Consider the following 27,537-nt stretch of genomic DNA (forward strand, 5'->3'; position numbering starts at 1 on the left):
CCTCTCACTTCTAATCTCAGCACTTTTCTCTGTGCCTTGAACATTACAGCTTCTCTGTGACGCCTGCCTGGGAATAACTTCATGAGTAGAAACATACATGTTCTCAAAGTCCAAGTCAGTTGAGTTGGGTAACTGCTTTTTTGAGCTCAGGAACAGCTAGTTTGACCTTATCTTGATTGGAAGCAATCTCATTTAAAAAAAGCATTTAGTTGACTAAATGCCCTATGTTTTGAACCTTTGGACAGGATTTACTGCCACATATGCCACATATTTATCCCAATTTCAGTGGGAAATTGAAGACATCTTTTATGGATGTGGACCACCATCCAAAGTCATAAGAAATAAAGGAGCTGCAGGGAGCTGTTTTGAAGCTGATCTGACAGGTAAACTTATTTTCCCAGCATTTAGTCCCATGTCTGGCACATGGAAAGTTTTTAAGAAAAGTGTATTGGCGGGATAAACAGGTAAATAGGTATGTGGGATCCAAAGAAGGAAGAAGATCAGCTCAGAGGGTAGAGGTGTTTTAATTGAATCAAAAGGAAAAGTGATTTTAAAATGTTGGAAACACAAGATTTGTGAAGACGATAAATTCTTTTTGAACTTAGAAAAGGACAGCAATGACTATCTCAAGTGGCTTAAGTTTGGCCCAATCATGCATTTAAGTCCTAATTTACTTTTCTGTGTTCATTTCATTCATTAACTATTGCTCTACCTCAGTATACTGTCAGGTTCATCAACTCATAAAATTTAAACTTGTTTACAAGGTATCATTCAAATAAATCATTGTTACTCTTAATACTACTGTGAATTTTCTCTGCAACCTGATTTTTATTATATTCATTGATCTCAGGTTTCCAGGTTCACCTTGAACAAGGAATACTTGACTTCATGCTTTTCATTGCCAGTAGGGGCCGGAGATTGTCCCTTCAGTTGTACTTGAGACTGCTCCTAAGCTGTTTCTTCTCCATTTCCTCTACCCTCAGGCTTCCTCTGGCTGCTCAAACAGATGGCTTAAAGATTGAACTTTCTGTTGCACAACCTGCCTTTGGAGATCATTTCCCATTTAACTCATCCAGGACCCAGCTTTTCTTTGTAATGTGTCTTTTAATTTTTCAAATGAAATAGTACAGTAAAAGTGGATAGTTCTTGGTACATAGTTAGCAAACAGTACATGGAAACTTATTACAAATGTTTGTCCTTGTTGGGAGTTAGCAGTCTTGAGAGATAGAGTGGGTCTTTTCTCTGCCACATGTTTTTGACTTAGGCATGCTGCTGCCATAATTTAAATTAATAAAGTCTATCAGAATATTTTGCCCACAGTTCCCATGAGCATAGTGCCTATGAATTTACTTTCTTTCTCTAAATCTTGAAATCATTTGAATTAATTCTTCAGTGGAGTACTTCTAAAATTTTTGTCTATTGCTAAATAAACTCATTAAATTAATTTTGCATGATGAATGTTTATTCTTAACCAGAAGTAACATTTCAGTCCATTGTCTAGCCAGAATACATGAAAGAGTGCTTGTGATTCATAGTCCTTAATTGTAGTATTTTATTAATATCACAACAGATAGAAGCTTTGAATGAATTGTTTTCATCAGGTATAAACATGTCAGCCACCCAAATTATTCTAAAGCAATTCTCTAGAAACTATGCTTGGATGAACTGTTATTCAAGAATAATTTGAATGTTAATCTCCTCCTTCTGTTACTGGAATCCTAGGCCAGATGTCTGACTCTGGGGGGTCCCAACAAGTCAGGTCTGGCCACTCATATCAAAAACCTATTTGAATGAGTAATGGCAAGGGGCTGGGTGTAGCTCAGTGGTGGAGTGCTTGTGAGGCACTGAGTTTGCTCCTCAGTACCACATAAAAATAAATAAATAAAATAAAGGTATTGTGTCCATCTACAATTAAAAAAATTTTTTAAGTGTACTGAAATCTGCAAAGGAACTTTAATCAATATGGCCATATTAGGAAGGCAAAGTGAGATCAAGTACCTCAGCCTTATCTTCAGGGTACTGACATGAGCTTTAGGATTAAATAAAGGAAGAATTGGGGCAGGAGGTGAGAGACATGCATAATTAAATAATCTTGGTCAAACTGTTCTGGTTAGTCATTACTTCAGTTCAAGTTCTGTGAGCTGGCTCCAGAAGAATTCCTTATCGCTTAAGGGGCGATCTCCATTTGCTGCTCAGGGTGTTTATCTATCTGAACCAAGAGGGGGCAATCCAGTTCTCTCAAGACAATTATTCCTGCTTAGATAGGCAATCTCTGGAGGTGATCTGTCTGCAAGGTTCAAAAGTTTAGGGCAATGACTAGAGACTTCTATGTGCACCTCTAGGGGTCTGGAACAGAATGCTGGAGAAGCTCACACTTGAATGTCCCTGCAAATCTTGAAAACACCTTAGTTATGCTTGGTGTCTTTAGCTTTCAGAGGGGTAGATTACCAGCTTTAGATGAACACTCCTTAAATTATTAATATGACTATATGCAGAATTAAGTAGAAATCAGACCCAAATTAAGGTAATAAAGGAGACAGATAAAAATGAAGACAGAGATGCCAAGTCTTTCTCCTGCTCTTTCATCTTGCTTTTAGTTAAACTGAGCATCTGCAGTCTGAAGTGAAATCAGTGTTTTTAACAAAAGCAGCTTCTAATTCTCTGCTGTACTTCCTCAAACTTCAAACATTTCTATTGTATTTCAGTGTTGTAAGAGCTAGTATCAGTGGTCCAGTTTAAGACTATAAAAACTAAAATAGTTACTTAGCTTTTCAGTTATGGGGACATCAAAAGATGTCCAAATGGAGGAAAGCCTTGTGGGCAGTGGTTTTAAGTGAAAAGTTCAATGAAAGATCTCACCACAAGGAGCTAGGGTAGCATAAGTGATGGCCAATATCAGAACCAAAACCTCTGTGTAACATGAAAAAGTAAACATGGCATAAAACACCTGCATGCATTGGGTTTTATTTCCTTACAAGGAATGTTCCACGTTGCATGTTACTTTGTGCTTATAAAATAAAATGAAGACCATTGCACAGGATTAGGGACCTTATTTTTGTAACCAGACACCCTAAGTTTGAATACTGGTTCTGTCATTTTCAGGTGTAGTCCTTGTACAAGTCATTAAGTCTCTCTGAGCCTTATTTTCTGGAATACAATGATCTCAGATAAATATTATGGAGAATAAAAAGATTACACATATGAATACTTAGTATGGTAGATCCTTAAGGTAATTTTATCTGCCTTCACAAAAGAGTTTGAGAATGCAAGAAGTAACAATCTATTACCAATACTCCTAGTTCTTCAATAGTGCTATTCACTTAATCCAATAAGATTTTGATACTACATGACAAATTGCTTTTATTTGCCAACAAGTCATATAAAAACCTGATTTCAACTCCATCATACTGATTTCATTATGATCACGACTCTAAATCATTTCCCCTGCTTCTCTGTTTTGTTTCTTTTGTATATTTTAAGATAATTTCCATCTAAACATGGTCTGAACCACATCATTGAAACCTAATTAGAACATCACCTGCTCCAGCAGCATGTGCCTTTATCTCATTACTCCTCCCCTGTGAGCCATATGTCTGCCTCCAACATCAATCTTTCCACGTGATTATTGCAGCAAGGAATTTATGTGCTTTTGTAACAATTGTCTCTCCTCCTTGCAAGGCATTTCTTTTCATAAGTTTCCCAAGGTAGAAGTCCTGCAGTTGTCTTTCTCAGCCCCATGCTGTGAATATGATACCAGATAATATAATCCTTCTCTATTCTGTGTGCTGATTTTCCTACAGTTCGCTGTTACTGAAAGCCACCATGTTGTCATTGTTGGTTTTATTTGTTTATTCCTTTTGGGGCCTACCATTTTTTTTTTCTAAAAAGAATCATATTAACATCATACTGAACTTTGTGACTATTATGACTTAGATATGAGTTGTCTCTGAAAAACTCATGTGTGAAGCGATTCAAAAAAGTTTAGAGGTGAGATGATCGGGTTTTGAGAGCTTTAACCTAATCAGTGCATTGATCCTCTGATAGGGATTAACTGGGTGGTAAATGTAGGCAGGAAGGGTGTGGCTGGTGGAAGTGGGTCATTGGGGGCATGCCTTTGGGGTATATATTTTGTGAGCTGATTTATTGTCTCTTTGCCTTCTGGTGCCATGTCTTGAGCTGCTTTCCTCCACTACTCTCTTCCATCTTGATGTTCTGCCTCACCTGGGGACCAGACCAATGGAGCAGGCTATCAATTGAGACCTCTGAAACTGTGGGTGCCAAATGAATTTTTCTTCCTCGAAAATTTTTCTTCTCAGGTATTTTGGTCACAGCAGCAAAACAGTTGACTAAGTAAGTGATCAAGAGCTATGTTGTACCTAGATATAATATAGGGGGAAGCCAAAGAAGAAATCAGAAAAAAAAGTAGGGAGGAGGTTGAAAACAATGACCACAGTTGAAATTTTTGAAAAGTTGGAAATTGCCACTTTGAGTGCCTATCTTTCCTTTTTGAGGGGAAAAAAAAAATATTTTAGGGCTGGGGAAATAACTCAGTTGGTAGAGTGCTTGCCTTGCAAGCACAAGGCCCTGGGTTCGATTCCCAGCACTGCAAAAAAAAAAAAAAAAAAAAAAAAAAAAAAATTTTTTAGAGGAAAAGTTTGTTGCTTAAAGAACCCATGAAACTTCTGAGCTAAAATGAAAATTTTGCTCTGAATACTGTGTACTTTTCTGTATGAGCCATTATTTTCTTTTAATTCTTAACACAACATAATTCCTTCACTCAATATACTTTTAAAAATACTGAAGGAGTAAACAAAGCAAAGGATGATGGGGGTTGAGAGTACAGCTTCTTGCTGGATCCTGGGAAGCAGAATTGATTAGAAGTTCATATACTTCAGAAACATTTCACAAAATGTGAAATGATCTTAAGATATAAAAATCATTAAATGTAATTAGAGGAGAACCACTTCCAGAAGCTATTTATTTTGTATCCTTCTGTGGATTGCTTGAAAAAGGAAAAAATAAATCATTTCTCTTTCCATCAAATCTCATTACTTTATGCTTTCTTAGTCCACTATCGTGTCCTTTTAAAACCTTTATGCAGTAGTAAATTTTCTCAGAATTTTGTTCTGAAAAATAGTGAATATACATAGGCCTGAAATTAAAATTCTATAATTAACATTTGCTAGATTTGCTTTTGCATGTATCAGTTCATCTGTCCATCTCTATGTATTCATCAATTCATTCTTAAAATGAACTTTAAAAGAGTTGTAGACATCTGTCGTAGTTCGTATGTGAGGTGTGCCCCAAAGCTATGTGTGAGATAATGCAAGAGGGTTCAGAGGGGAAATGATGAGGTTGTGAGAGCCTTAAACTAATCAGTGAATTGATCCCTGATGGGATTAACTGAGTAGTAACTGGAGGCAGATGGGGTATGACTGGAGGAGGTGGTGGGGCATTGAGGGTAAGGCTTTGGGGTATATATTTGTATCCGTCAAGTGGAGTCTCCCTCTCTGCTCCCTGATCATCATGTGAGCTGCTTCCCTCCATCATACTCTTCTGCCATGTTGTTATGCCTCACCTCCAGCCCTCAAGCCTGATGTTCAAGGACTCAGACCTATGAAACGTGAGTCCCCAATAAACTTTTTCTCCTCCACAATTGTTCTGATTGGATCTTATAGTCACACCAATGAAAAATATGACTAAAACAACATCAGTACACTAAACCTCTCAGCATGCACATCATTAACTGGAGTTCAATATTTTTGTATCTGAGTATACATGTGTATGATAAATTTATTTTTATTTTTAAGTACAGTGTACCCAGAATAAAATATGAAAAACATAATTGCAATGTTTCATGCATCTTGAAAAATGCATGCATCTACGTAACCTAAATTTCTAGGAAGATACGGAACATTATTATCATCCCCAAAAGTGCCCTTATGCTCTCCCTAGGCACTCCAGAGGTAACCACTATTCTTACTTATGTACAGCATAGACTAATTTTACCTAATTTAGAACCTTCTATAAATTGATTCATGTAGCATAACTTCTGTGTAACACCTTTTTCACTTAGCAATTGATTTTGAGAGTTACCTATTTTGCTTATATTAATATTTTTCTCCTTTAAAATTGCTAAGTAATGAACATGGTATGAATATAAAGCAGTCTCATGAGACATTTTTTCTGATGTTACACCCTTTGCAATTCAGGGATATTATCAACTGGCATCTATGAAAATTCTTATGTAAGTCTTTTTTTGTACACTTGTGCTTTCATTTCTCATGATTGGATCCTAGAGTAGGTATAAGATTAAATATTATGGAAGCATGTTAAGTAAGGTATAAGTTATAAAGAAATTATTATATATATATATATATATATTTTTTTTTTTTTTAGAGTGGCTGTACTTTACGTTCCCACAAATAATAAATGAGATATCCAGTTGTTCCACATCCTGGTTAATTTGGGGCTTGTGAGTCTTTCATTTCATTCATGCTGGGCATATAAATGGTTTTTCATTATGGTTTTGGTTTGCATTTCCTTAATGATTTATGATGTTAAGCACTTTGTCTTGTGTTTGTCTTCAGTTGTGAGGTGTCTGTTTAACTCTTTGGACTTTTAAAGAATTGGGGTTTTTTTGTTTAATTATTAAATTGCAGAAATTCTTTATGCATTCAGGAGTTGAACTCTTTGTCAGATATATGCTTTGTGAATATTTTCTCTCAGTTTGTTACTTGATGATTCATTTTCTTAATAGTGGTTTTGAAAAATTTTTATTTTGATCATGAAATCAAGTTAATCACTTTCTTCTTTTATAATTGTACCCTTCTGTGACCTACATAGGGAACATTAATCTACTTCTAAATAGTGAAGATTTTTCATTTATGTATTCTTTTGAAAATTCTACAGCTTTAGCTTTTATGTTTAGGTCTCTGATTTACCTCAATTTAAAGTTTTGTATGCTGTGAGGCAGGGGTTGAGGTTCATGTTTTTCTGTGTGGGTACAAACATGTTTCTCTTTCCCATTGCATTGTTTTGGCACTTTCGTCAGAAATTAAATAAATCCAGACCTCAGCATCAGTCACATGGTGCCAATTCTTCAGGAATGCAGGGGTTCATGGAGGTTTCCACTAGGATTTCAAAGAAAGCAGCGTATACCAGAGTTCCTGAAGGCTGCCCCTGAGAGGGTGATGTGTGAAAATGTGAGAAGGAAGCTGAAGCTGCAGTGGAGACCCCTTAGATTAAGAGATGCCAGTAGCATGTAGTGAGTGCTGAGGAAAGCTGTAGGAATTGAGCAGAAACTAACCAAGAGAAAGGCCACGTGGGCTGCAACCAGGGAGGTCATAGGGCAGAGCTACACATGCCCTTTGGGGAGAACATCACAATGTTATTTGCCCAATACTGGAAGTGGAACTATAGGACTTGTTTGCCCAGCTGGATTTCATTCTTGTTTGATCCCATCCCTTCTTTCTCCGCACTATTTCTCCTTTGTGGAATAGAAATGTTTACTCTATGCCAGTGTATCTTGGATATATGAAACTTGCTTTTGATTTTTATAGGGGTTCCCACTGAGAGTTTGCATTGAGTCTCAGGAGACCTTGGACTTGGACTTTTGGGCAATGATGGAACTGCTAAGACAATGAGGACTCTTGAAAATGGACTGCGTGTATTTTGTGTTGTGAGATAAGCATGAGGTTTTAGGGGCCAGGGATAGAATGTTATGGTTTAGATATGAGGTGTCCCCCAAAAGTTCATGTGTGCAACCATGCAAGAATGCTCAGAGTGAAATGATCAGATTATGTAAATGATAACCTAATCAGTGAATAAATCCAGTGATATGGATTAACTGGGTAGTAACTCCAGGCATGTAGGCTATGGCTAGAGGAGGTGTATCACTGGGGGTGTGCCTTTGGTGTTTATATTTTGTCCTTGGTGAGTGAACCTCTGTCTTTCTCTGTTTCCTTGTTTCCATGTCCTGAGCTGCCTTTCTCCACCATGCCCTTCTGCCATAGTGTTCTGCCTCATCTTGGGCCTAGAGCAATGGAACTGGGCATCTATGGACTGAGACCTATGAAATCATGAACCCCAAAATAATTTTTTCCTTCTCTACATTGTTCCTGTCAGATCTTTTGGTCATAGTGATGAAAATGCTAACTAAAACAGAGCATAAGTTTACAGTAAGACAAATAAAATAATAACCATATATGTAGACATACATATATATTATACATATATATAATATGCATGATACATAGTTAAGAAATGCTAGTCACTCTTTTTCTAATTGGTACGTATTAATTATACAGAATGAGGAGTTTCATTGTGACATACCTAAAAACATGATTTGATGAATTTTACTTTCAGTACCTCCCCAACTTTCCCTTCCTCTCACCCCCAGATCCTCTTCGGCTAATGATTGCCCTTCTACTTTCATGACATCCCTGTTTTTCTTCCTGTTTTTTTCCTCTCTAGTTTTCACACAAGAGAGAAAACATGATAGTTTTCTGAATCTGACTTATTTTGCTCAAATTTACAGACTCTGGCTCCTTCCATTTTTCTGCAGATAGCATCACTTTGTTCTTTATGGCTGAATAAAGCTCCATATCCTGTATGTTTACCAATGGAAGTTCCTTCCTTCTCCCTCCCCCTTAATTTGCTTTCACTTCTGCATATGAAAGAAAACATTGCAACCTTAGCTCTCTGTTTGGCTTGTTTCACTTAGCATGATTTTCTCCATTTCCATTCATTTACCAGCAAATGTCATAATTTCATTCTTTTTTATGGCTGAGTAAATCTTCATTGTGTATATATACCACATTTTCTTTATCCATTTATCCACTGAAAAACACTTAGGCTGATTCCATCACTTAGCTATTGTGAATTATGCTGGGATAAATATGGGCATTTATGTATCTCTAAAGTATGCTGACTTTTGTGATTTTGGATAACTATTGATGAGTGGTATACCTGGATCCTATGGTAGTTCTATTTTTAACTTTGAGGAACCTCTGTACTGAATTCCATAGTGGCTGTGCTAATTTATATTCCCACCGACACCATAAAAGTGTTCCTTTTCCCGGATCCTCACCACCACTTATTTTTATTTGTATTCTTGATCATTGTCATTTTAACTGGAGTAAGAGGGAATCTCAATGTACTTTTGAATTGCATTTTCTTTCCTTTTTTTTTTTTGAGGTGGGGAGCAGTACCAGGGATTGAACTCAGGGTCACTCAACCACTGAGCCACATCCCCAAACCTATTTGGTATTTTATTTAGAGACAGGGTCTTACTGAGTTGCTTAGGGCCTCACTTTTGCTAAAACTGGCTTTGAACTTGCAATCCTCCTGCCTCAGCCTCCCAAGTCACTGGGATTACAGGTGTGCACCACCACACACAACTTTGAATTGCATTTTCTTGATGTTTAAAGATGTCGAACACTTATTTATAGACTTGTTGGACATTGTACTTCTTTTAAATATTTAACTCAGTTCCTTTGCCCTTTTATCATTGGGTTATTTGTTTTTCAAATGTTGAGTTTTGAGTTCTTTATTTATTCCATAAAAATATCATGCTTTTAAAATTTGTATAATCTTTATGAATATCCATTTTTGAACTGAGCCATGGGCAAGTGTGTAAGTCTGTTTGGGTCTAACGTAACAACACAGATGTCATAATATATTTGTTTCTTGCATTATTATTTTGTCCCTCAATTTCGAGCCATTAGTTTTACCCTTCCACTAGATGTCAATATGACTATATCGAGGAACATGATATTCTTTTTTTGTTTTGTTTTGTTTATAATCTTAAATGTGACAATGCTAGGATTTGCTCTCAAGTATTTACTAATTTTATAAAGCCTTTTCTAGTTTAAGAAATAGAAGCTTTGGTATTACTAATCCTGACTGTGAACGAGGGACAGTAAATTTAAAATTAAATTTTTTTGAGATAATCACAATATTCAAATGAATGCATTAATGGAATTAAGAAATGAATACTTACATGTTGCCTCTGTTCACTTTCAGATACTTGTCTCCTTACTTTTTCTGGACCCTTCTTCCTGGTTTCTGAATGAATGTGTTTTGTTTAATTCACTTGTTTTTCTTATTTTTGGTTTTAGTTATCTTTACCTCCACATATTTTTCTTATAGTTTTGGCATTCTTAAAATCTATTTAAGTTTGTTATAACAATGATATGGTGCATAATTCCCTTTCTTATTTTATTTTTTCAATCACCTGTTATCATAGAGTTTCTCCTTAAATTTAGATTTTGATCATCAATATTAAACTCTGTGCTTGAAATTGTCCAAATGTTGAAAACTACCTCTTTTGATACTTTATGAATTCCATGCTTCAATCCAACTTCTGTTCTCATGAAGACATTTCTTCTAGTTATTCCAGCCCAAGCCTTTGGTATTCAAGATACTACCTATGACTGGCTCAGTGCTCTGATCTATTGCTTCCTCTTGCCTCCTGCTTAACATTCTCTAGTTATTATCCCTTCCATTCCTGTTTTTCTGGCATGTGGGTATAAAGAATGAATACCTCAGCCAAATGTAATATAGTATGAATTATATTATTTATATTAGAAGCTAGAATTTTGACCCCTATCTTTCATCCTGTACAAACTGGTTCAAAGACCTTAATATAAGACTTAAAACTTTGAGACAACTAGAAGAAAGCACAGGGGAAATCTTCTAGATATTGGCACAAATAATGATTTTCTGTACTCCAATAGCTCAAGAAACAAAAGGAAGAATTGACAAATGGGATTATGTCAAATTAAAAACTGAAGGAAATGAAGTCAGCATATAAAAGAGAGATCTGCATGTCCATATTTATTGCAGAACTATTCACAATAACCAAGATACAGATGAATGCTTAAAGAAAATATGATATATATATATATATCATATATATATATTATATATATATACACTATGGAATATTATTCAGTGATAAAGAAAAACAAAATCCTGTCATTTGCTGAAAAATGGATGGAACTAGAAGACACATGTTAAGTGAAATAAGCCTGATAGAAAGACAAGTATCACATATTTTTTTTCTCACATGTGAAAACAAACAAACAAAAGATCTGAAAGTAGAGAAAGGATTATTAGGAAATGGAAATGGGGACAGGAGAAAAGGGTAAGAGGAGGTTGTGAGGGGATTGGAGAAGGGATGATAAACATGATCAAAGCTTGATATATGCATGTTTGGGAATAGCACAGAAAACTCATTACTTTGTACAATTAATATGTGTTTACAATTATAATGTGAAAGATCAGTTGCTGACCTTATTAGCTGACTTTCACTTAGGGAAGCTAAAAATTATGGAAACATATTTTGTAAGTTATAGATTTTATATTGATTATTGATTTTTGTTCATTGTTTAATCCCTCACTATCCCTCATGAAGCACAACACCTAATCATTTTCATGTATTAATCCATTTTTAAAACTCCACTTAGCCGATTTGAAATGTTGTACCATTGAAATCCAAAGGAATGAGAGATCTTTCGAAAGAGGGCAAGTTTGGGTATTTTGTCATAACAGCAATGATGTTCATTAGTTGAGTTCTTTTCATGATTTTGAATAATACAGGAGAGAATTTCCCTGATGGTGTTCCTTAAAGTGGTCATAGGTAATAGTTCAAAAAGGTATTTTATTATATTAAATAATCTCAGAAAATTTGGGTTTAAGAGTTACTTTGTGTGTGTGTGTGTGTGTGTGTGTGTGTGTATGGTACTAGGGACTATTGAATCCATTGGCACTCTACCAGAAAGCTACATCCATAGCCCTTTTTATTCTATTTATTTTTGAAATTTTGAGACAGAGTCTCTCTAAGTCCACAATGCTGACCTCAAACTTGTGAACCTTCTGCCCTAGCCTCCTGAGTGGCTGAAATTACCAGCATGTGCCATTAGACCTAGCACAACGCTACTTTTTAGCCAAAAGACTTAAGCCATTAGTGTGCTAATGTGGATTATGAATCTCTATATGGTAGTTCAGAGTCTGTCGTGGGATAATCATTTCTCAAAGGCAGTGTAGAAAGTGCATAGAAACACAATACATTGAGCTAGTAGTGTGGGTTGTACAGACCTCAGCCTAGCTCTGTGTGTCCTCTGGCATAACAGCTGGCCTTACAACCTCTCAATTTTCTTATCTGTAAATTAAGATGACTGAATAAATAACCACTAAAATCTCTTGCAAGTTTGTTAATCTAAGAGGGGAAGAGTTAGAAATTTTTCCAAAAGAGATTTGGAAGCAAGGTGTTACTGAGGAACTGGGCTACAGGGATTTACTTGTAATAATGTCTCACTTGCCATGGATTCTCGCCTTCAGCCTTCTTACTCAACAGAGTTCCATTCCATGTTGAAGGAAAGCTTTGCATATGGCTTCATTTTCATTTCAAACTCAAAATGAAACTTTCTACTTATAGTGGTTTGGGGTTAGAGCCATAGACACCTAATTTGCAGGCACTGAGCCCTAGCTGCAAACTTCACTGGCTAAAAATATGCTCATTCAAACTTTGCAGTTATTTCCATTGTCTTAGCCAGACCTTGAGTCTTCAGATGCCAGTTCAAACTATAATTTCAAGAGAAAGATTAGTTATCAATAGTGAGTTTTATATATTCTCAAGTGAAACAAACGAGTATTGGGAAAGGATTAGTAATTTCTCAGTGGACTATTTAAATAATTGTCCTGGTTTCTAGAAATTATCCTTGTACAAATAATTTTCATTAATTAAAAATCATAGTTGTTTTTAGGTGGGCAAGCAGCCCATGCCCACAGTCCCAGAGACTGGGAGACTGAGGCAGGAGGACACAAGTGGAAAGCCAGCCTGTACAACTTAGTGAGATCCTCAATGACTTAGCAAGACCCTGTCTCAAAATAGAAAATATAAAAAGACTGGGGATGTGGCTCAGTGATAAAGCCCCTCTGGGTTCAAACCCCAGTACCGGTCAATCAGTCAACCAATCATAGTTATTTTGAATAATAAATATGTTAAGCACTGATGAGTTTTCTTGAGTCCAACAAGAAGTTAGAGAATGATGACTTTATGTATTCAAGTATATTAAATTTGAAAAATGCCTTTCCTATCCCATTTACTCAACATCATGGGAGAATAATCTCATAATGGCATTTACAATGTAAATATTATTTTGAAAAGATATAATAAATCATATGACCAAATTGTACAACAATGGTGTAATTTTAGAAAAACTACTTTAAAACATCTAATTTAAAAAACTTCATTTAATGTTTTTTCAGAGCACACAATCAAAATATATACCCTATTTGGCTTTAATTCCCTTACATTTATGTTTCACCTTAGAGGTCTACCTGAGAGGTAGATGAGATATGTGACCTGTTGAACATGAATAGAATTCCTTCATCAGGATTTTATATTGAAAATTTTATAAATGTTAAATTTCCAACTGAAGTCAGTCCTCTTTTCATCTACCTTCCCTTTTGATTTCCGTAAGTGGGCTTTTTTATATTAGGTTTCACAAAATGGTTAACTACACTTTTCAGTTTAGAATACTTTTACATTTCAGAAAAGTTGGAAAAATAATAAAGTTCTCATGTGCTTCAGATTTAATTTCCTTTATTATTAACATCTTGTAGTAATATGTCACAATTAATGAATTAATGCTGAAAACATTGTTATTAACCAGATTCCCATAAGATTTTCTAGATTTTAGTTAATGTCCTTGTTTCTGTTCCAATACTTCATCTAGAATAACACCATGGCATTTAGTATTCCTGGACTCTTAGCTCTTTTTAACTTGACAGTTTCTCAGCCTTTTCTTGTTTTTGATGACCTTGGAATATTGAGGAATGCTAGTCAAATATGCTGCAGAATGCCTTTCAGTTGGGAATTGTTTGATGGTTTTTGCTTTTGGTCAAACTAGGGTTACGTGCTTTGGGGAGGAAGACAGCAGAGGTAGTGTTATTTTCATTAACTCATATCAAGGCTATATATACTGTAAGCATAACTTGTTTACTGCTGATATTGACCCTAAACTGAGATAAAGCTTCTCAGCTTTCTCATTACTACATTCTTTCCTTTCTCCTTTTCCATGCCATGCTCTTTGTAAGGAAGTCCTTTTGTGCAGCTCAAACTTAAGGAATGAAGAAATGACTTGTTAAAAAGATATTTTAAGGAAAACATATAATGGGGATATACAGATTTGCATAACACTTTGCAATTTAGAAAATGAATTTATTTAATAAAAAAGATCTGTCATCAGAACTGTGTAGTAGACGAGGCAGATATCAAAGGGTAAGGTTAACTGATAAAGAATCAAGTAGATGAAAAAACATAAAGGAATGAGACAGATTCTTCCTTTTAGCAAAATCCTTCAAATGGTGTTGGTTGAACTCATGGTTCCCAGAATATTCAATTATTTCTTTTTCTTATCCTATGTCTTTTCCAAAGGGCACTTAGATATTGTCCTTTGAATGTCTTTCCATCACCCCAAAATGAATATTACAAATGAAAATCTATCATATTGCATTCCCCCCCACTGTTCTCAAATGTGTACACAGGTGTACACACCCCCCGCCCCCGCGACACACGCACACGCACATGCTCCACATCCCTGATAAAGAAACTCCTCATTCAGATTTTCCTGATTTTTAAAAACAGCTGTCATTTATTCTGTTACCTTAGTCAGGATACCATGAATCATCTTAAAGTCACTGTTTTATTTAGTTTGCCACACTCAATGGGTCAACGATTGTCTCCTTCAAAAAACTCTCATTTCTATCTTTTCCTCTTTGGTTTTGAATCCACAGCCCTAGTTAAACTTGTATTCCCTTATCCTTGGGTTACGACAAAGTTACTTTAATTATCTCTGTCCTTAGCAATTATTTCCCATCATTACCCATCAGTGCTAATGTGATCGCCTCATTTCCTTGCTTCAAAAAACTTAGTAACTTTCTGAATCTTATCTCTACATGTCTTCTGGATTCAATGTGCCAGACACAAAACAAACTTCCCACTACTGAATGACAAGTATGCAGGGATTCTAAACCAAATGATTCTGAGAGTGAACTTATTATTCCCCTTCCTCTAATGCTCTCTTGTCATTTCCATCAACCCACACCCTAATCATCCTTCAAAGACCAATTCAAATCCTATCTTCTCACTGAAGTGACTATGAGTTCATGGATTTGGAGCACACAGAGGTGATCAGACACTAGAGTATAAATAAACTGTATTATTTGATGTTGTCTTTCTAAGGAGGCAAAGCTCCTGGTTTCTCGTTTCTCTGTATTCCCCTCAACTCCCAGAATCATGATGGACGTTTTATAAATGCTTCATGTTGATTGATTATGAACTTGCTATTTCTCTCAGAGAAGTAGCCATTGAAGCTTGGCTGCTTTCCCTCTAGAATTTGTCTGCCAGCATTAAACATTAATTAGGTGATGTATTCCAATTTTCAAACATAAGACCTTCCGAAAAAAATAAATCTTCCTAAAATGTTTTCTCAAATTTTAACTACACTCTGCTGGCTATTTTCCAGACTTGAGATATTTTCTTTTTCTTTGGAAGCTATCCAGACAAAATGAATTTTTAAAATTTTCTTTTAAAATCATAGACTTATATAGCCATTATGATTTTGTTAATGATATGAAAAAAAGAAAAAAACCTCTTAACAAGAAAGAGGAGTTGAATAGAGAGTTGGTTTTTCTCAACCAAAAATGGAAAAAATGCTATTCAGAGAATTTATATTTGTTTTCCTACTGTGGAAATTTTTAAGAATTATTTTTAAGGTCATATTAGAAACAGTTCCAAGTAAATGCAGTAAAGGCCTCCCTAGTGAGTCGGAGTGGTTTCCAAATCAATCCCTTCAAAAGGGATTGTAGTTAGAAGTTTCAGAACGAATTCAAAATGCCCCTGTCCTGTGCTTCCCAACAAGAATGAAACAGGACAAATTAGAGAGAAAAGTGGCTCTAGAGGGTTGTTTGCTAAAGATGAAAACAACTCAGGATACTGAACTGAAGGAAATTATTATTTTCATCATCTAAGTTTATTTCAGTAGAGTCTTTAAATGGAAGCAGAATTGCTTTAGAAACTGCTGGGGGATGGTGGGGAGTGGGAACAGGAGGCCTAAAGCAGCAAATTAATTCAATTGGCAGAGGAGAGGCACCCAGCCCAGCAGACTCTGTAGGGATTGTCCATTCATTCATTAACAATGAAATATAACGACTTCAACACAGCTGAAAACCAACACATCCATTTATGTTACCCATGATTAGTATAAATTATTAAAGCCAATGGGAAGAGGAAGATATTTCTTTTTAATCACTATATCAAATGAGCTCCCTTGAGGGCAACTCATATTTATTGTACCATCACATTTGACATCAGTCTTGCTTTCTGAAAAGTATTTTGCTGAAAAGTTGTAATAAATTTCCCTCTCTCTCATCATTTATTATCTTACAAAGACCAATAAAGCCACTATTTGGTTAGCCATGCTTCCTGCATTTGCAGAAGCAAAATTCTAAAAGAGGTAAGACTAGTAGGAACACAGAAACACACAGAAGTCCCAAATTCTGTGGTTTCACTTTTTTCCTTTCTCTTTCCACCCATTATCTCTATTTCTTTAAGGACTATTTGCCTTTCTGTTTGGGAACTCGCCAAATTAAGTCAAAGCAATAGCCTCAGCTTTTGGCAGACCTTATTCGGCAGTGACCTCAAGCCTGTCAGGAGGTGTATGGAACTTGTCTGAGTAAAGCAAAGGACTCATGGCTTATGGCCCCTGGCAGTTTCTTTAGGTTATCAGTAGTGGAGGTCAGGAGTCTCAGTTAGGCATTTTTCACAATTAGAACTTTACTATAATTGCTCTTTCAATTCAGTAGTCCTTTCTTGTTGGAAATATGGATTTCATGAGGAAGTGAGAGATGATTTTAAACTATTAATTTATTTAAATTTTCTCCCTCTCTTGTTTCAGGAAATAAAAATAATAGAATGATGACATGTTTTTGTGACAGTCTTTCATGGTGTGAAATAAGATTATCAAAGATTCTGGGAGCTGAAGGAATAGCTCCTATTGGAGAGCGCTTGCCTAGCAAGCGCAGAGTCAGTGGTTCGAGTCCCTGGCCTCCTCAGACGAAGGGAAAAATAACTCTTGAGCTGAAGAAATAGCTCCTTTCAGGGAGCGCTTGCCTAGCATGCACAAGGACTGTCGTTCGAATCCCCGGCCCCTCAAGAGGGGAAAAAAAAAAAAAAAAAAACCCAACAAAGATTCTGGAAAATGAGAACATTCCAAATTGACCACTTGAGAAAAACATACAAATAAACAGAATATAACCACTGGGAATCTCAAGCTTAAATAATATTAATCAGTAGGTTTTATTTTGCATTAAAAATAATTTCATGTGTGTTATATAAATGGACATCAGATAATCCTTTGAATAGATTTACATTTATTAATGAGCTAGGTGAGTTTTCATTTTCAAAGGAACTAACTGGCCAGTTGTAATAGAGGCAAGTTGGAGAAGTGAGGTAGCACTCTCTATTTCTGTCATTGGGGAATATTTTCTTTCCTTTTATTTTCTTAATATGTTTCTTGGAGTTGAATGTCTAGGAAAAGAAAAGCTGTCATTATTCAAGGATAAAGTAATTATTTCTGTAGAAAATTCTGTCTTGCATACAAAAAGTTATCATAACTAATAGGTGAATTTTGCAACATCTTACAATACTAGTTTAGCATAAAATTAATTATATATGCATTAAAGAATAAAAATTGAAAGAAATAATAATATCAATAAGAAACATTTGAGATAAATTTGATGGAGTATATATATGTGTGTGTATACAGAGAAACTTAAGTAAAATATCCTTGACAAAAATTACAGAGCTAAGTTAGTGGAAAGACATGCTACAGATGCACAAAAAGACTCAATCTTTTTAAAGATGTTTGTTCTCAACTAATCAATCTATGGATTCAAAGTAACACCAATAAAAAAAAAAAACTAGCAGATATCTTTGTAGTAATTGACAAGACAATTTAAAAATGTATATAAAAATTAAAAAGACTGAAAATATCCAAAAACATCTGAAAAGAACAAAATTGATTTTAAAGCTTGTCACAAACTGCAGTAATAAGAATCTGTAGTATTAGAACAAATATGGATGTACCAATCAATGAAACACACAAGAGTACTAAAATGGTAACACATGCATTGTCAATAGATACTTGATTAAGGTGACAAAATAATTCAATGGGAAAATATTGCCAACAAATAATACTGAAACATTTGAATGGCCATATTCAATGAAATTATCTTCCACCTGTACACTACATGATCTATAAAAATGAACTCAAAATGGATATATAGATTCATATAAGAGCTAAAATAAAATATTTTAGAATGAAACACTGAAAGTGATTCTCTGGGAATGTTGGTAAGTAAGGAGGAAAGGAGTGATAATAAGCCAATGAGGATACTTAGGGGTGTGCTTGAATATGTTCATTATCTTGACTATGCTGATGGTTTCATGACTATATGTGTGTGTGTGTGTGCATATATATTTATAAACATATATATCAAATCTCAAAAAAATAACATTTACATATATGAAGTTTATGGTATATTTACTTTTAATGTTTATATTAAATATAAAATTAAAGTAAAAGAAAAATAACAATATATTCTTCTTTCCTCTCCATTATATGAATATACACTGATGTAACTAGCCACCCTGCTATTGTGACACTTTAATGTTGTTTTCTTTTCTTTTTCTTTTTCTTTTTTTTTCCCCTTATAGAGAGTGCTGTGTCTTAAATGCATCCAGTTTACATCCTTAAATATTTACTTAGGATAAATTCCTAGAGTCATGGTTTCTCAGTTTTAAAAATAAACACATTCTCAAATGTTTTTTGATATGCATTATCTAAAGTTTTGATAAAACAGTTTCCGATTTCCATAGGGAGTAGTCAAATATCTATATAGAAATTGCAGACAAAAGTCCACCACCTAGAAGTTTAGTATGTATAGGACTGATAATTTAACAGCATTTTATTTTTACACTCTGATGTCAGGGAATCCGCTTTAGAATAAGAGAATGAAATTCAGCCATAATTATGACTATTAATATTAGAGATGATTGATGCCTTGATTTAATGCCAATTGGTTGACTGTCAATTCTTTGTGATTTTCCCTGCACTTGACATATTTGCAAACGTCTAAGGTCTTGTTTTCCACTTCTTCTGGAAGAACACCATTAAAACACGTAAAACAAATAGCAGCAACAATTAGCAAAGAGGATGGTGGGGGTGGAATGATACAGTGGTAATAACACTTAAATTTGTGTATTGTTCTACAGCTTTCAAACTTTATTTTAAAAGTTTAAAAGACTATTGTGTCTCTTATATATATATATGGAAATGCCAGCAGAGAAGTTTGGAAATAGTAAAGGGCAATTACAGAGGTCACAATAAAGAGGGCAAAATTTAGGTCTTTGAACCTGGAGTCAAAATTTGCCTTTTTCCAAGTGGGATAGCCTCAGGAAATGAAAAACATACGTTGGTGCTAGGAATGCTACTAATTCTCTTTTGCTAGAGTGATATCCATGGAAGTGTAGAACTATATATGTATGTGTAGTATATAGAGTGGATATGAGAGAAAGGGAGAGAGATTAAAGCCTCTCTGTAGGCTGACTTATGTCCTCTCAATATTGGAAGAAATACCATATAAGTCTTTGACAGTATCTCTTTACATTTACTTCCCTTCAAGGCCAAGGACTTGGTTCCCATAGGTGCTCTGGTATTGAACTGCTTAATACCCATTGCCAAATGACTTGTGGCAAAGCCTAAGTCCTCCTCATATAAAATGGTACTTCTATAAGTGACAGTATAATTACAGACGTCCAAATCTTGGCTCCAGCATTAACTAACTCTGTGACCATAGGCAACTACCTTACCTTTCAGTTTTCTCAATTGTATAATAGAAATATATCATCTGTGCATGAGACATACAATAATTCCACAATAACATTCCATGACATGTTATTAAAATTCTACAATGTCCCATTCAGCATGCTGTATACCAGAGGTATAATGCTAAGTAAATGTGAATAGAGATTTCTGCCTTCCTGGAGCTTTAGATCAATTGTGGGTTACAAACCTTAATTAGCAATTATTGAAAATTAAGTTGTAGCAAAGAAAAGTCATAAGATACTAAATAAGGAAATGTGAGCTATTCTAAGAAAACTAAGTTTCCCTGAGGATATTGTGTTTAAAACGGGACCCAAGAGAATGCAGGGATTAGATGAAGGGTCACAGAGTAGCCTAAGCCACAGGAAGGACAGGAGCAAAGGAGAATATAAGGATTCAATCAAACAATGTATGTGTGTAAGTGAATTGTCGGTGCGTGGCACGGCAATAAGTCACAGTGGATTATTAGGTTTTAAAAGAATAAATTTCAAACCTAGACATCTATCTGGCCTATATAAATTATACTGTGATGCCTGCCTATGCTAAGCTTGGCATCAAGCCTATTTCAATAGAAAAATAAATCTGTCTTTATTAATTTTTTAGCATATGGCCTTGAACCAAAGTTTAAGTTGACCACAATTTTAATTTTAAATTACTCTTATGATTTTTCATTTAAAAACATTTCCTTCATTATAAGCAAATGACTTAATGACTTTGCTTTTGTACAATACGGAGTGATTAGTGGAGTTCTTTGGGGTACCTGAATAATGATGCCTGAGTCTTTTCATCTTTGCTTTTAAACAGCAGTCAACGCAATTCCAGGACAGAGAGTCCAGGCCATAGTTGTGTGCAAGTCAGTCATTTGGCAGGACAAGCACCTGGAATCACAATGGTCTCACCATGAGGAAAGGGCTGGTCCCAACTTAACTGGTGTAAAGGGAAGAGATTGTTTGTTAAATAATGTAAAATACACGTATTTCCCTCCTGTGTATGTTGCCTTGAGATCAAGCTCTAATGTGGTAATACAGGTCCAAATGGGCAAACCTGCTTCTACATTAAAGCAAAACCAAACCAAAAACTGCCTAATTTCACTAATGCCATTCTCTCTTATCATTTTGAAATTTAGGCCCAAACCAGTGATGCTCTCTGAAAAAAAAAAAAAAAATTTTTTAACTACTTAAGATGTTTAATTTCCAGACCAAGAAGCAGATAGTGAAACAGAATATACTCAAGGAGAACTATGGGAGAAGTTTTCCTCTGAATAGATAGGCTCTTGTATGTCTGATTTTCTTTGTCACTTATCTGTCCCATTTAAGCAAGCTGTGGCATGATTCTTCAATTCTTTCTTGAAACCTCATGGTTTGGACTCTAAAGACTTTGAGTACTGGTATACATCGATTAGTTCTATCACAGAGTTATTTTTCATCTGTAAGTACCATTCTTGGAATATATGAAAAAGTTAATTTGGCAATGTTGTGTTCTGTGGGTCCATGAAAAGACTATCGTTATAGTAAAGGGTCCTAATGTTGGGGTGATGGACTAACCAAAACTACTGTCTTTCTCCCTAGGAAAAAAATAGTATAATGTGCATATACTATCAGAGGGTTCAAAGTAGTTACACATCTGAAATTAGCTTTGGATATATTTTTTTTTTTTGGTAATAGAAAAAGATTTGCTTGTTTTGGTCTTGGCATTTATAAAGTCAAATAACTGAAAGGTCACTTTGACATTATTACTGGTACCTGGTGATCTAGAAAATGTAGGGCCAACAAACTTTCCCTATAAAGGACCGATAGTAAGTATTTTAGACTTTTTTGGCCAAGAGTTAAAGTTGAGTATTTTATATAAATACTTATATAATCATTTAAAATGCAAACATTAAAAATTTTTGATCATTCTAAAGTTTATTTTATGAAAAATAAAAACAGAAGATTGGTCAGATTTTTCCCTGGAGCAGCAGTTTGCTGATCCCTGCCATGTAGTTCATAATTAATCATACTATGAATAATAATAACAAGGCTGCCATCTTATCCAATCAGTGCATTGTACAAAATTAACAAGTGACAGAAAGAAATTGAAATATGAATGAAATATATGAACATACTACCTTGAAGTATTAAGCATATTACATGCAGTGAATGAAATTTTCCTTCTCTGCTTTCTATGCTGAAATTTAATCATTTGAAATGTGAGAATATATTTATTATTATTATTACATCATGTACATAATGACTGCATGACCAATGTGATCCTACAATATGTATAATCAGAAAAATGAGAAATTACACTCCATTTATGTATGATCTAGCAAAATGTACAAATGCATTCTACTGTCATGTACAACAAATTAGAACAAATAAAAAAAATTAAAAAGAATAAAATGATTAATTAATTATGAAAGGGAATAATTTTGTTTATAAAAGCAATTATTAAGGGCTTGTACATAGCTACTCAGTACCACACTAGCAATTAGTTAGTTAATGTTTTAAAGCCTGCATAGCCTCCAAACCAAAAATATTAACAATATTATAGAATTCAAAGCAAAATACTAGAGATATTGTGTCCTAAATATAATTTTATTGAATTGTTGCTATTTTATGATTAATGATGATTTTAAAATAATCTAAATATACTATATTTATTGAATTGTTTGATATTTATGATTACTAATAATTTTTAAATAACCTAAAGAAGTTATATTGAATTTTTATGATTTTTCCCAATTACTTTCAACAAAAATATTTCTATTTCTATTTCTTATTATCCAAAGATGAACTAGAAGCAGAAATTCTACTTCAAATTTTTATGAGGGAAAAAAGCTCTCCCAAATAACATTAAATGAAAATTTTCATGTTAAATAATTTTTGATCCAAGAACAAAAATGAATTCAAAATGTGAAGAAAAATAGTTGTTAGAGAAAATGAAGTACTCAAAATGGTTTTGTTTTCATAAACCACATTTCAAGACAACACACTTTTCAAGAATGCTTTAAGAAGTTAATCCCATGTAGTTTTATGTGCACAGTGGCAAAAATTTAAGTGGCATGTTGAAATGACTGTATACCAACCATTTTTAATAAACACAAAGAAGTTTTAAAATCTGTTCACAGTATGAATGAATTGGAGGTAAAGTTTTCCGTCTAGAAATTTATTAGCAAAAGGTTTCCTGAATTATGTTCATCTGTATAACTGAATATTAGCTATATCAATAATTTAACTATTTCTGTTTTTATTTTTATTTTTGCATATTTGAATACATCAAAACAATTAAGAAAATATTTTTAATCTAAAATCCCAGTAGATAATGTCAATTGAATTCAATCTTGCTTCTACTTGACTTGCTGGCCAGATTTCTTGGTCTCAAACAGCTAGTAATATAGTGAATTTAACTGAAGAAATATTTATAGAAGTGAAAATAAAAAGTGTCTTGCAGTTTCATTGACATTGAACAAATATGGTGAGGGTTTTGAATGATTTATGGACTATAGGCACATAATATTGTATTCCCATCCTACAGTTGTGTGTTCAGAAAGAAATGTTAGGACCGTGTAACGTGATGGAATTACAAGGCACAGGCAGAAAAATTGTGTGCCTATTTTATCAGTCTTCTTCAGCCAGGAACAAACTATATGGTGTATAAAAGATTTTGGAACCAGTTCTTCCATCCTGTGCTTGTGATGTTTATTATCACAAGTTAAAAGTCTGCTTGAACAAAATGGCAGATAATAATACCAACATTGAGCCAGGCATGTAATCCCAGGGATTTGAGAGGCTGAGGCAGGAGGATCACAATTTCCAAACAACTCTCAGCAACTTAGTGAGACCCTGTCTCAAAATTTAAAAAAAAAAAAAAAATTAAAAAGAGTTAGGGATATAGCTCAGCGGAAGCACCGTTGGGTTCAATCCCCAGTATCAAAGCTAAACACACAGGCGTGTACTTATGTGCTCACACACACATCAACATACATTTACCAGTGTTAGCTTACTGAGATAGTAATGTGTTTCTAGAAATTTGTCAACGAACTAGCCAAATTCAAGTGGTTTGAGAGAGTAAAAATTCTTATATGATACCCTAAAGATCCCCTAACCTTTCTTCTCTAGAGGAGATACTAAGAGCAGACAAGCAAACCGATTTTAAGGGATCATTGTTATGCTGAAAACCAATTGCTTTGCTTTGATGCCACATCTCTAGAAAAAAAGTAGAAAAAAACAATATTTTTTTCCCTCAAGTAATATTTTGGAGCAGCAAGTATGCTAACAAGTGTTGGAAACAAAATATCTATGAGGAAGTCGATTTAAAATTTCTTCCCCAAAATACTTAGAAAGTTTCTTCAAGCTTAAATTTATAAGATGAGGAAATTATTACAGCTTCATGAAAATCTTTAGTATAGGAGCTGAAGGGATAATATTACTTTAGCCATTTTCTACTAGACAAGTAGAAAAATGTAGCTTCTCTTCAATGTTACCCTAAGCATGGGCAGTAAGATAAAATCCAAAACTCATTTCACTACAAATCTCATTTTAAAGTGCATATAAATGTGCAATATAATGACTGTAGAAGCAATCTAGAAACTGAAGTTGTTGAGAATTTATTGTTCATGTCTCCTAGGTAAAAAAAAAAAAAATAAATTTTGACTTCACATTTTTCATACAGAAGTGTTAACAATAATTGAACATTGAAGAATATTTCAGATTTGGTTTTCCCTAGAGAAGTTTCGGCTCACCTGAATACTAGTTTTTAGTATTTCATTATTATTTGGAAAAACTTTTATTTTGAGAACCTCTAGGAAACAAAATCCTCACATCAAAAACTTAGCGTAAAACACATATTGCATTATTAAATCCTTATAAGATCATAGGAAGAAAATACCATTACTCTTCCCAGTTTCAAATGAGGAAACTGAGGTAATGTAAATAAAATAACTTGAACAAATTCACAGTCAGTTTATAGAACTGGGTTTCAAATACTCCAGCAATGGTATTTGAGAAGTGGTTTCACACTTAGGAGATTAGCAAAAATAGTAGTGAGAATTCCTGTGTATTTTTCACGCAACTATCCCATCATATATTATCATATATATGTATATATATGATATATAATTGATACATCATATAATTAATATGAAAACTAGAGGATTATCCTTGGAATAATGTTATTAACTAAACCCCAGAATTCTTTCAGATTTTGCCAGTTTTTCCACTAATGTGGAACTTGCTGTGCCAAGATCCAGTGCAGGATGTGATGCCACCATTGCATTTAGTTGCCCCATCTCCAAGCTCTCCTCTAATCTGATAGTTCCTCAGTCATCCCTGGTTTTTCACAAAGACAAACTTTGACAACTTCGATGGGTCCTGTCAGTTAGTTGTAGAGTGTATTTAGTTGGCGTGGTCTGACATTTTTGTGATATGCTGAGGACATGCATTGTTGGGGTGGAAAGCACAGAAGTGAAATGCTCTCCTCAGCACATCCTATCAGGAGTTAAATGATAATTGCTGTGTACTGCTGGTGACATTAGTATTGGTCCTGTGTTTAAGATGATATCTACACATACTCTGCATTGTAAAGTTACTATTTTTCTTTTATAATTGACAGCAATTTTGAGGGAGATACTTTGAAACTGTAAACATTCTGCTTTAAACTGAAGTCCACTCTTTTTAGCACCTAGAGGTGTTTCTCTTGCTCTACTTTCCTTTTTTTTTTTTTTAATTTGTAGTTGTACATGGACAGAATGCCTTTATTTTATTTGTTTATTTTATTTTTTTTTTAATTTGGTACTAAGGATGGAACCCAGTGCCTCACACATGCTAGGCAATGCTCTACTACTGAGCCCCAGCCCCAGACCTTGCTCTATTTTCTTGACGTTGTAAATTAACTTTTCCCACATTTTTAGTTTACTATCTCCCATTCTAAAACAACTTCACTCTCATCAAGAGTGAAGATAATTTAAGTCTATTAGTTTAATGCTATGTCCCAAGGTCTATTACAGTACCTGGTTTATGATAGGCACTTTACAAATATTTTTAACTAAAGAATGAATTCTGGGGGTTGGGGTGATAGCTCAGTTGGTAGAGTGCTTGCCTTGCAAGGATGAGACCCTGGGTTTGATCCCCAGCACCGCCAAAAAAAAAAAAAAAAAAAAAAAAAAAGAAGAAGAAGAATGAATTCTGTATGAGGAGAAATAAATAAAAATCAAATAAAAAACAAAAGTTCTTATGGAGTTCATGTAAATACTGTGAAGGAAATAAAAAGGATGCCCCATAAGAAAGTAATCAAAAAGTGGTCTGCTTTTGGGCAGGTGATCAGGACAGTCTCTTTTAAGCTGAGATTTAAACCATGAAGAAGACCCAGTTATATGAATATTAATTCAAACAACTTGCACAAAATTCCTCAAGTGAGAAAGTGCCTGGCATGTTCAAGCAATAAAGAAGCCACTGATATTGGAGATATAAGATGTGACTATCATGGGAAGGAATATGAATTTTATTGTAGTCATTGATGGTGATAATATTTTATTATAGTCAATGGCAATAATATTCCTTAACAGTACACATCTAACATGTGATTAAGTATTTGTTTAGGTATCTTCCTCTCCTTCCAACAAAGAGCACATCTGTGGGTGCTCATCTTTTAAACAATACCTGGTGTATGGCTTACACTTAAAAAAGAGATTGATTGCATGAGGCATGGATCAACCTTATACAATAATGTTCTTTTCCAGTGCCAGCCTTAGTAAACATCTTGGAAAGGCCTGATTATTTAATCTCAGCTATTGCTCTGTTGAATCTGTGAGCATCATTCTCTAAGATCTTATCAGGGAGTCTTTACAAAGCTGAAGAATTATTATCTAGAAGTAATAAACTTGTCTTCTTTGTTTGGCTTGCTTTTTTTCTCCCCCAAAGTATGATAAAGGGTAGAAATTTGCATTTTTGGGAGTTACAAGTTTCCTTTCACTGGGAATGTTTACACAAAATCTGACAGCTTACCATTTGTTCAACAGAAAGTAATTTACAATGGAAGGGTCTGGACAACTGGGGATCTATAGCATTTTCTTCTAGGTTCAGAACAGTGTATCTCATGGTTCTTATCCTAAGTACCTTTCCAATAATGCAATAAAGAGATTATAATAGGTTAATTTGATAAAAAGTTTTATCTTGCCTCAGCAGATCTTAATTTGGTGTTTGACCTGGGGTGGGGGATAGTTTTTGCCACTGGTTACACTTATGCTGTACTTACAGTTAATAAAATGCTAATAACAATCTTATAAATAAGTATGCAATCATTGAATAATAATAAAGAATTGGAGATGCAGCCAAACATTACATACCCAGCATAGAAATTTGATATGAGGCCAAAATGCTTCTTACACTATAATTGAATTCACCTGAATATATCCCATATGCTCTCCCTGACTTACTTTTGGAAAAAAAGGTTAAAATGCTTTCAGTTGTAGTCTTTTGAAGTTTCTTCCTACAATGGAGATAAAAACCAAGTAACATGTGATACATTTCTTATGTTCTGGTGATTTTTTAATTGTTTCAATAGAGTCTGAAAAACTGTCACAGAATTAAATGTGAAGTAACCT

General features: G+C 34.4%; 1 long non-coding RNA gene across 1 annotated transcript in view; it reads left to right on the forward strand.

Moving 5' to 3' along the window:
* Positions 1–209: 209 nt before the first annotated feature.
* The window catches only part of LOC306643663, a 78,212-nt gene continuing 50,884 nt past the window's right edge, over positions 210–27,537 (forward strand). Inside the window, exon 1 of the long non-coding RNA XR_013759026.1 lies at positions 210–383. This is a non-coding gene — a long non-coding RNA (uncharacterized lncRNA). The remainder of the gene's footprint in view (positions 384–27,537) is intronic.

Source organism: Sciurus vulgaris, assembly GCF_902686455.1.
Source record: "Sciurus vulgaris genome assembly, chromosome: 14".
Taxonomy (NCBI): Eukaryota; Metazoa; Chordata; class Mammalia; order Rodentia; family Sciuridae; genus Sciurus; species Sciurus vulgaris.